Source organism: Callorhinus ursinus, unplaced genomic scaffold, assembly GCF_003265705.2.
Source record: "Callorhinus ursinus isolate GAN/ISIS: 27379988/994484 unplaced genomic scaffold, GSC_fseal_2.0 scaffold13, whole genome shotgun sequence".
NCBI lineage: Eukaryota > Metazoa > Chordata > Mammalia > Carnivora > Otariidae > Callorhinus > Callorhinus ursinus.
In genome coordinates this window covers 16,005,579-16,014,492 of record NW_027397075.1, presented here as the reverse complement: position 1 = coordinate 16,014,492, position 8,914 = coordinate 16,005,579, and positions in this window count along the sequence as shown.

Genomic DNA, 8,914 nt, shown 5'->3' with positions numbered 1-8,914 from the left:
CTACACAGACAGGACCATCTGTAGCCTGATGGACTCTAACAAGAAGAGACATATCAGATAAGGGCATTTAGAATATAAGGTCTGGAAAGGAGTAGAAGGGAGATGACTAATAGTGGGGCTCCTATACCAACAACACAGGTCAGGTGGTCTCTCATTTGGATTCCTCAGATAACCTGGTGGCCCAAATAGATGACCTCTCCTCTTTGTGGCTGTCTCTCAGGGCACAGTTGTGAGAGAAGGCAAAAATAAGTAAAATTGGACATGTGGTAGCAGAATAATGGTCTCCCAAAGTGTGCATATCCTAACCCCCAGATTCAGTGACTGTAACCTCACATGGTAAAAGGGACTCTAAACGTAACAGTAGAGAGGGAGGTAAGATGGTGGAAGAGTGGGGGACCTTGTTTCATCTGGTAACTTGAATTTAGCTGGATACCTATCAAATCATTCTCAACATCCAAAAATTCAGCCTGAGATGTAAGAAAATATATCTGGAACCCCACAAGCAGAAAAGCAACAGCTTCTTGCAAGGTAGGAGGTGCAGAATCATGAATCTGTGGGGGAATATTGGAAGATAATCGAAGGGGGAAGGGAGCCTCCATAAGCTGGCTACTGGAAAGTGATATAACACTGGATTGCAAAATCAGGACCCTTAGAAATCTGCTCCAGTGACAGACATCCTTTTCTGAAAGAGGCTCAGGGGATGAAAAGGGCAGAATTCTAGGTGGGTCACTGTGGTCTCAGGATCCAAGGAGACACAGAAAGAACCTGGGTGCCTGAATCGATAGCGTGCCCAAGCAGCAGAGCAGGGAAACTGGTTATGGTTAGTGAGCCCAGGAGGGATTCTCAGGTCTGGTCGCCATAAACCAGGAGATGGGCCGGTCGGGAGACCACTCCTTGCCTAAGCACCCTGTAAAGGACTGGAACTTGCGGGCTGTTTACCATCCCCTAGGAGGGGCAAAACAGCTGCAGAGCAGGGTACATGAGGGAGCTCACAGTCCCAAAGACACAAAGTGAAGTGACGCTCACAGGTCCCTGGACTCCCCCAGGGAAGAATGCAGTAGAAGAGAACCCCAGGAGTCTGCAAACTTTGGTGCACACAGAAGTGGAGACTCTTTGACCTGGAGGGTTTACTGAAGAGGGGGCCCACAAAAGTGCAGCTCTGGGCTGGAGATCTGGGCAAGGCCATTTTTGCTCTGACCCTTGGCAGTGGTGCAGAAAGCCTCCAGGGAACAAAAGCCACACAGACAACAAGCTTACATTCAGCCCAACCCCCTGACAAGGGGTGGGGCAACTCTAGCCAGGCAAAGACATCTGAAAGCAGCACTGCAGGCCCCTACCCCACAAGACAGACTGGAAGAACAAGTGAAAGACAAGCTTAGGGATCCCACAAGACTGTAAAACTCCAGCACCAGGCAAAAATAGTATATTGAGCTCCAGGTGTTTCCTCATGATTCCTTTATCCTTCACTCTAAATTTTTTTTTTTTACCTTTTTCTCATTTCAACTAAATTCTTATTTTACCTACTTAGGTTTTTAAATCGTTTTCAACTTTTATTTTTTCACATCTACATTTTATAGATATATGCTTCAATCTAGTTCTTTTTTCACTATATATATATATATATGTATACATATATATATATATATACACATATATATATATATATATATATATATACATATATATATATATATACAAGTTTTGCTTTCTTTGCAATTTTGGGATGTAGTGTCTTCTAACACATAGACCAAAATTCAATCAGGAACAAGTGGATATCCCTGCTTTGCCCACCCTGTGAGATTATAGTCTCTCTTTCTCCGCCTTTTACTATTGTTTTATTTCATTTTGGCTTTGTTTGCTTTTCTGTAGTGGCTTCTGACCACTTTGGATTTTTTCTAGGGTGCATTCTGCTTGAGTCATGGTTGATATCTTGGCCTCTGTTCATTCGTTCACCCATCCTTCCCTTGGGCAGAATGACTAGAAGGAGGAATTCACAACAAAGGAAAGAACCAGAGGCAATGTTCTCTGCCACAGAGCTAATCGATAAGGATATAAGATGTCAGAGATGGAATTCAGGATAGCAATTATGAAGTTGATAGCTAGCCTTGAAAAAAAAGCATAAATGACAATACAGAATCTCTAAGGGCGGAAATGAGCTCTAATCAGGCCAAAGTTAAAAATGCTATGAAAGAAGGGTACTAAATGAGAAAAATAGGCAGCCAAGAATACTTTATTCTTGTCATTCTTTAAATGACATTCAAAATAGAAGGAGAGATAAAAACCTTCCAGAACAGGGCACCTGGGTGGCTCAGTTGGTTAAGCGACTGCCTTCCACTCAGGTCATGATCCTGGAGTCCCTGAATGAGTCCCGCATCGGGCTCCCTGCTCAGCAGGGAATCTGCTTCTCCCTCTGACCCTCCCCCTCTCATGTGCTCTCTCTCTTTCAAATAAAATAAAATCTTAAAAACAAAAACGAAAACAAAAAAACCTTCCAGAGCAAACAGAAACTAAAAGAATGTGTGATCACCAAACCAGCTCTACAAGAAATATTGAAAGGGGTCCTCTAAGCAAAGAGAGAGCCCGAAAGTAACATAGACCAGAAAGGAACAGAGACAATATACAGTAACAGTCACCTCACAGGCAATACAATGGCACTAAATTCATATCTTTCAATAGTTACCCTGAATGTAAATGGGCTAAATGCCCCAATCAAAAGACACAGGGTATCATATTGGATAAAAAAGCAAGACCCACTGATATGCTGTCTGCGAGAGACTCATTTTAGACCCAAAGACACCTCCAGATTTAAAGTGAGTGGGTGGAAAACCATTTATCATGCTAATGGACATCAAAAGAAAGCTGGGGTGGCAATCCTTACTATAAAAAGAGATGAGGAAGGACAGTATTTCATACTTAAAGGGTCTATCCAACAAGATCTAACAATTGTAAATATTTACGCCCCTAACATGGGAGCAGCCAATTATATAAGCCCATGAATAACAAAATCAAAGAAACACATCAACAATAATACAATAATAGTAGGGGACTTTAACACCCCCCTCACTGCAATGGACAGATCATCTAAGCAAAAAATCAACAAGGAAATAAGGGCTTTAAATGACACCGTGGACCAGATGGACTTTACAGATATACTCAGAACATTCCATCCCAAAGCAACAGAAAACATTCTGCTCTAGGGCACATGGAACATTCTCCAGAATAGATCACATCCTGGGTCACAAATCAGGTCTCAACTGGTACCAAAAGCCTGGGATCATTCCCTGCATATTTTCAGTCCACAATGCTTTGAAACTCGAACTCAATCACAAGAGGAAAGTTGGAAAGAACTCAAATACATGGAGGCTAAAGAGCATCCTACTAAAGAATGAATGGGTCAACCAGGAAATTAGAGAAGAATTTTAAAAATTCATGGAAACCAATGAAAATGAAAACAAAACTGTTTGAAATCTTTGGGATGCAGCAAAGGCAGTCCTAAGAGGAAAGTATATAGCACTACAAGCCTTTCTCAGGAAACAAGAACGGTCTCAAATATACAACCTAACCCTACACCTAAAGGAGCTGGAGAAAGAACAGCAAATAAAGCCCAAACCTAGCAGGAGAAGAGAAATAATAAAGATTAGAGCAGAAATCAATGAAATAGAAACCAAAAGAACAGTAGAACAGATCAACGAAACAAGGAGCTGGTTCTTTGAAAGAATTAATAAGATTGATAAACCCCTGGCCAGACTTATCAAAAAGAAAAGAGAAAGGAGCCAAATAAATAAAATCATGAATGAAAAAGGAGAGATCACACCCAACACCACAGAAATACAATTATAAGAACATATCATGAGCAACTATATGTCAACAAATCAGGCAATCTCAAAGAAATGGATGCATTCCCAGAGACGTATAAACTACCAAAACTGAACCAGGAAGAAATAGAAAACCTCAAGAGACCCATAACCAGCAAGGAAATTGAAGCAGCAATCAAAAATCTCCCAACAAACAAGAGCCCAGGGCCAGAAGGCTTCCCAGGGGAATTCTACCAAACATTTTTTTTTTTTTTAAGATTCTATGTATTTATTGGACAGAGAGAGACACAGCGAGAGGGGGAACACAAGCAGGGGCAGAGGGAGAGGGAGAAGCAGGCTTCCCACAGAGCAAGGAGCCTGACACGGGGCTCGATCCCAGGACCCTTGGATCATGACCTGAGCCAAAGGCAGACGCTTAACAACTGAGCCACCCAGGTGCCCCTCTAACAAACATTTAAAGAAGAATTAATACCTATTCTTCTGAAACTGTTCCAAAAAATAGAAATGGAAGGAAAACTTCCAAACTCATTTTATGAGGCCAGCATTACCTTGATCCCAAAACCAGACAAAGACCCTACCAAAAAGGAGAATTACAGACCAATATCCCTGATGAACATGGATGCAAAAATTCTCACCAAAATACAAGCCAACAGGATCCAACAGTACATTAAAAGGATTATTCACCACAACCAAGTGGGATTTATTCTTGGGCTGCAAGGTTGGTTCAACATTCACAAATCAATATGTGATATATTACATTAATAAAAGAAGAGACAAAATCCATACGATCCTCTCAATAGATGCAGGAAAAGCATTTGACAAAGTACAGCATTCTTTCTTGATTAAAACTCTTCAGGGTGTAGGGATAGAGGGTACCTACCTCAATATCATAAAAGCCATCTCTGAAAAACTCACAGCAAATATCATTCTCAATGGGGAAAAACTAACAGCTTTCCCCCTAAGGTCAGGAACACGGCAAGGATGTCCACCATCACCACTGCTGTTCAACATAGTGCTAGAAGTTCTAGTCTCAGCAATCAGACAACAAAAAGAAATAAAAGGCATCCGAATCGGCAAAGAAGTCAAACTCTCACTCTTTGCAGATGATATGATACTTCATGTGGAAAACCCAAAAGACTCCACCCCAAAACTGCTAGAACTCATACAGGAATTCAGTCAAGTGGCAGGATATAAAATCAATGCACAGAAATCAGCTGCATTTCTATACACCAACAACGAGACAGAAGAAAGAGAAATTAAGGAGTTGATCCCATTTACAACTGCACCCAAAACCATAAGATACCTAGGAATAAACCTAACCAAAGAGGCAAAGGATCTGTACTCAGAAAACTATAGAATACTCATGAAAGAAATTGAGGAAGACACAAAGAAATGGAAAACATTCAATGCTCCTGGACTGGAAGAACAAATATTGTGAAAATGTCTACACTACCTAGAGCAATCTACACATTCAATGCAATCCCTATCAAAATCCCATCAACTTTTTTCACAGAACTGTAACAAATAATCCTAAAATTTGTATGGAACCAGAAAAGACCTCGAATAGCCAGAGGATTGTTGAAAAAGAAAACCAAAGCTGGTGGCATCACAATTCCGGACCTCAAGCTCTATTACAAAGCTGTCATCAAGACAGTATGGTACTGGCACAAAAACAGACACATAGATCAATGGAACAGAACAGAGAGCCCAGACATGGACCCTCAACTCTAGGGTTAACTAATCTTCAACAAATCAGGAAAGAATGTCCATTGGAAAAAAGACAGCCTCTTCAACAAATGGTGTTGGGAAAATTGGACAGCCACATGCAGAAGAATGACACTGGACCATTTCCTTACACCATACACAGAGAATAGACTCAAAATCAATGAAAGACCTAAATGTGAGACAGGAATCCATCAAAATCCTAGAGGAAAACACAGGCAGCAACCTCTTAAAAATCTCAGCTGCAGCAACTTCTTCCTGGACACATCACCAAACGGAAGGGAAGCAAGGGCAAAAATGAACTATTGGGACTTCATCAAGATAAAAAGCTTTTGCACAGCAAAGGAAATAGTCAACAAAACCGAAAGATAACCGACAGAATGGGAGAAGATATTTGCAAATGACGTATCAGATAAAGGGCTGGTATCCAAGATCTATAAAGAACTTCCCAAACTCAAAACCCAAGGAATAATCTAATTAGGAAATGGGCAGAAGACATGAACAGACATTTCTCCAAAGAAGACATCCAAATGGCCAACAGACACATAAAAAAGTGCTCAACATCACTCAGGAACAGGGAAATACAAATCAAAACCAGAATGAGATACCACCTCACACCAGTCAGAATAGCTTAAATTAACAAGTCTGGAAACGACAGCTGTTGGCGGGGATGCGGAGAAAGGGGAACCCTCCTACACTGTTGGTGGGAATGGAAGCCGGTGCAGCCACTCTGGAAAACAGTATGGAGGTTCCTCAAAAAGTTGGAAACAGAGCTACCCTACGACCCAGCAATTGCACTACTGGGTATTTACCTCAAAGATACAAATGTAGTGATCTGAAGGGGCACCTGCATCCCAGTGTTCATAGCAGCAATGTCCACAATAGCCAAACTATGGAAAGAGCCCAGATGTCCATGGACAGATGAATGGATAAAGAAGATGTGATATATATATATATATATATATGCCACATATATATATATATATATATATATATATACACAATGGAATATTATGCTGCCATCAAAAAATGAAATTTTACCATTTGCAACAATGTGGATGGAACTAGAGGGTATTATGCTAAGCAAAATAAGTCAATCAGAGAAAGACAATTATCATATGATCTCACTGATATGTGGAATTTGAGAAACAAGGCAGAGGATCACAGGGGAAGAGAGGGAAAAATGTAACAAGAAGAAACCAGAGAGGGAGACAAACCATAAGAGACTCTTAATCTCAGGAAACAAACTGAGTGTTGCTGGAGAGGAGGTGGGTGGGAGGGATGGGGTGGCTGGGTGATGGACATTGGGGAGGGTACGTGTTGTGAGCACTGTGTGTTGTGTAAGACCGATGGATCACAGCCCCATACCCCCGGAACAAATAATACATTATATGTTAATAATAAAAAACTAAAATTAAATAAATAAACAAAATAAAATGCAAAGAAGTGTTAGCATATTATGGATTCATTTAACAGGTTGACTAGAATATGAATAAAAATAGCTTTTTAAGATGAAAAAAGTGGTGCATCTGTGGAAACAATATGATGACTCCTCAAAAAATTTAACACAGAATTCCACTTCAGCATATGTACCCAAAAGAATTGAAAACAAAAGCTTGAGCAGATATTCATGTGTCCTTATTCAGAGCAGCATTTTTCACAACAGCCAAAAGGTGGAAGAAACCCAAGTATCCATTAACAGATGAACGGATAAACAAAATGCAGTATATACACAATGGAACACGATTCAGCCTTAAAAACGAAGGGAGTTCTGACACAGGCTACAATACAGATTGAACCTGGAAGTCATCACGCTGAGTGAAATCAGCCAGTCACAGAAGGACAGATACTGTATGATCCCACTTACATGAAATATCCAGAGACACAAAGTAGAATGTGGCTGCAGGGGCCGGAGGGGAAAGGGGAATGGGGAGTTGGTGTTTCAAGCAAGCAGAATCCCCCTCGGGGAGAAGGAAAAAGTTCTGGAGAATGACGTACAACCGTGGGAACTCAGCTAAGGCCAGAGAACTGTGTACCTGACATGTTTTAAGGGGTCAATGTTACTATGTTTAGTCACAGTGAAAAAGTGAATGAGGGACTGATGCCTGCCACAACGTGGATGGACACTGAAAGCAGCCCCAGTGACAGAAGCCTGACAGAAAAGGCCACTCAGATTGGAGCCATCTGTGCTCCTTAAATCCATCAGGGTTGGGCAAATAAGGGAAAGTCTCGGGAGCAGTTCCAGAAACAGAAAACTGGATCTGAATGGAAAAGGACATTTCAGACCATGGGGCAGGTGGTGACAGTGGAAGTGGGCCTGTGTTATAATGTGGAAACCACCTTGGTTTCCTCATTTAGAGTTATGTAGTGGTTCCAAGGGAGAGTGTCCCTGTTTTGGGTAAAACACACTGAAGCACCCCGTGTGAAGTGACAAATGCGGTTAAGAAACGACAGCTGGGGGGCGCCTGGGTGGCTCCGTCGTTAAGCGTTTGCCTTCGGCTCCGGTCGTGATCCCAGGGTCCTGGGACCGAGCCCCGCGTCGGGCTCCCTGCTCAGTGGGGGGCCTGCTTCTCCCTCTCCCACTCCCCCTGCTTGTGTTCCCGCTCTCGCTGTGTCTGTCTCTGTCAAATAAATAAATAAAATCTTAAAAGAAAGAAAAGAAAAAAGAAACGACAGCTGCGGGGTCTGAGTGTGGAGATAAAGCGTATTTGTGCTGCGGTGACAGGCTTCCCGCACTTTGAAATCTCCGCAGAGTCAATTACTCTTCCAAACAACCATGTCAGCACCAGGTCACAGAAGCAGAGACGACATCAGACTTCGTGATGGAGGCCAAGCCCTCCCAGATCCAGTTCACCCACCGTGGAGAGGCCACTCGTCCTTGAAGGAGGCCACATGGTAGCAAGAGACTCGTGGGAGGATTAAGTCGGTGGCTCCTGTGTCTTGGGTGCAGTAGAAGCAGTGGGATCTGAAATGCCAATTTTCCACAGTGCTCACCAAAAACTGGTTAGAACTGTGAAAGTGCGTGAAGGGAAGCCTCAGGAAAGTGGACTGGGGATGCCAGAAGGGGAGGCTGGCGGGGGGAGCCTGCCCCTCAGGGTCAGGGACAGACCCAGCCTCAGAAGCCTCCACAGGAGAGACTCATCAGTCACAGGCCCCAAAGGGGAAGACGTAGGGCTCACCTCCTCCCAGAAATCCACCCTCCCTGCAGCTCAGCTCCCTCCATCACCCCGAACCCCTGCTTCTCTCCAGAGGACTTTCCTTCAAAACAACCCTCGCAACTTCCCCCACCTTCTCCAAGAAATACTGAACAGGTGACAGACCTGTTCTCTGACACACACACACACACACACACACACACACACACACACACACACACA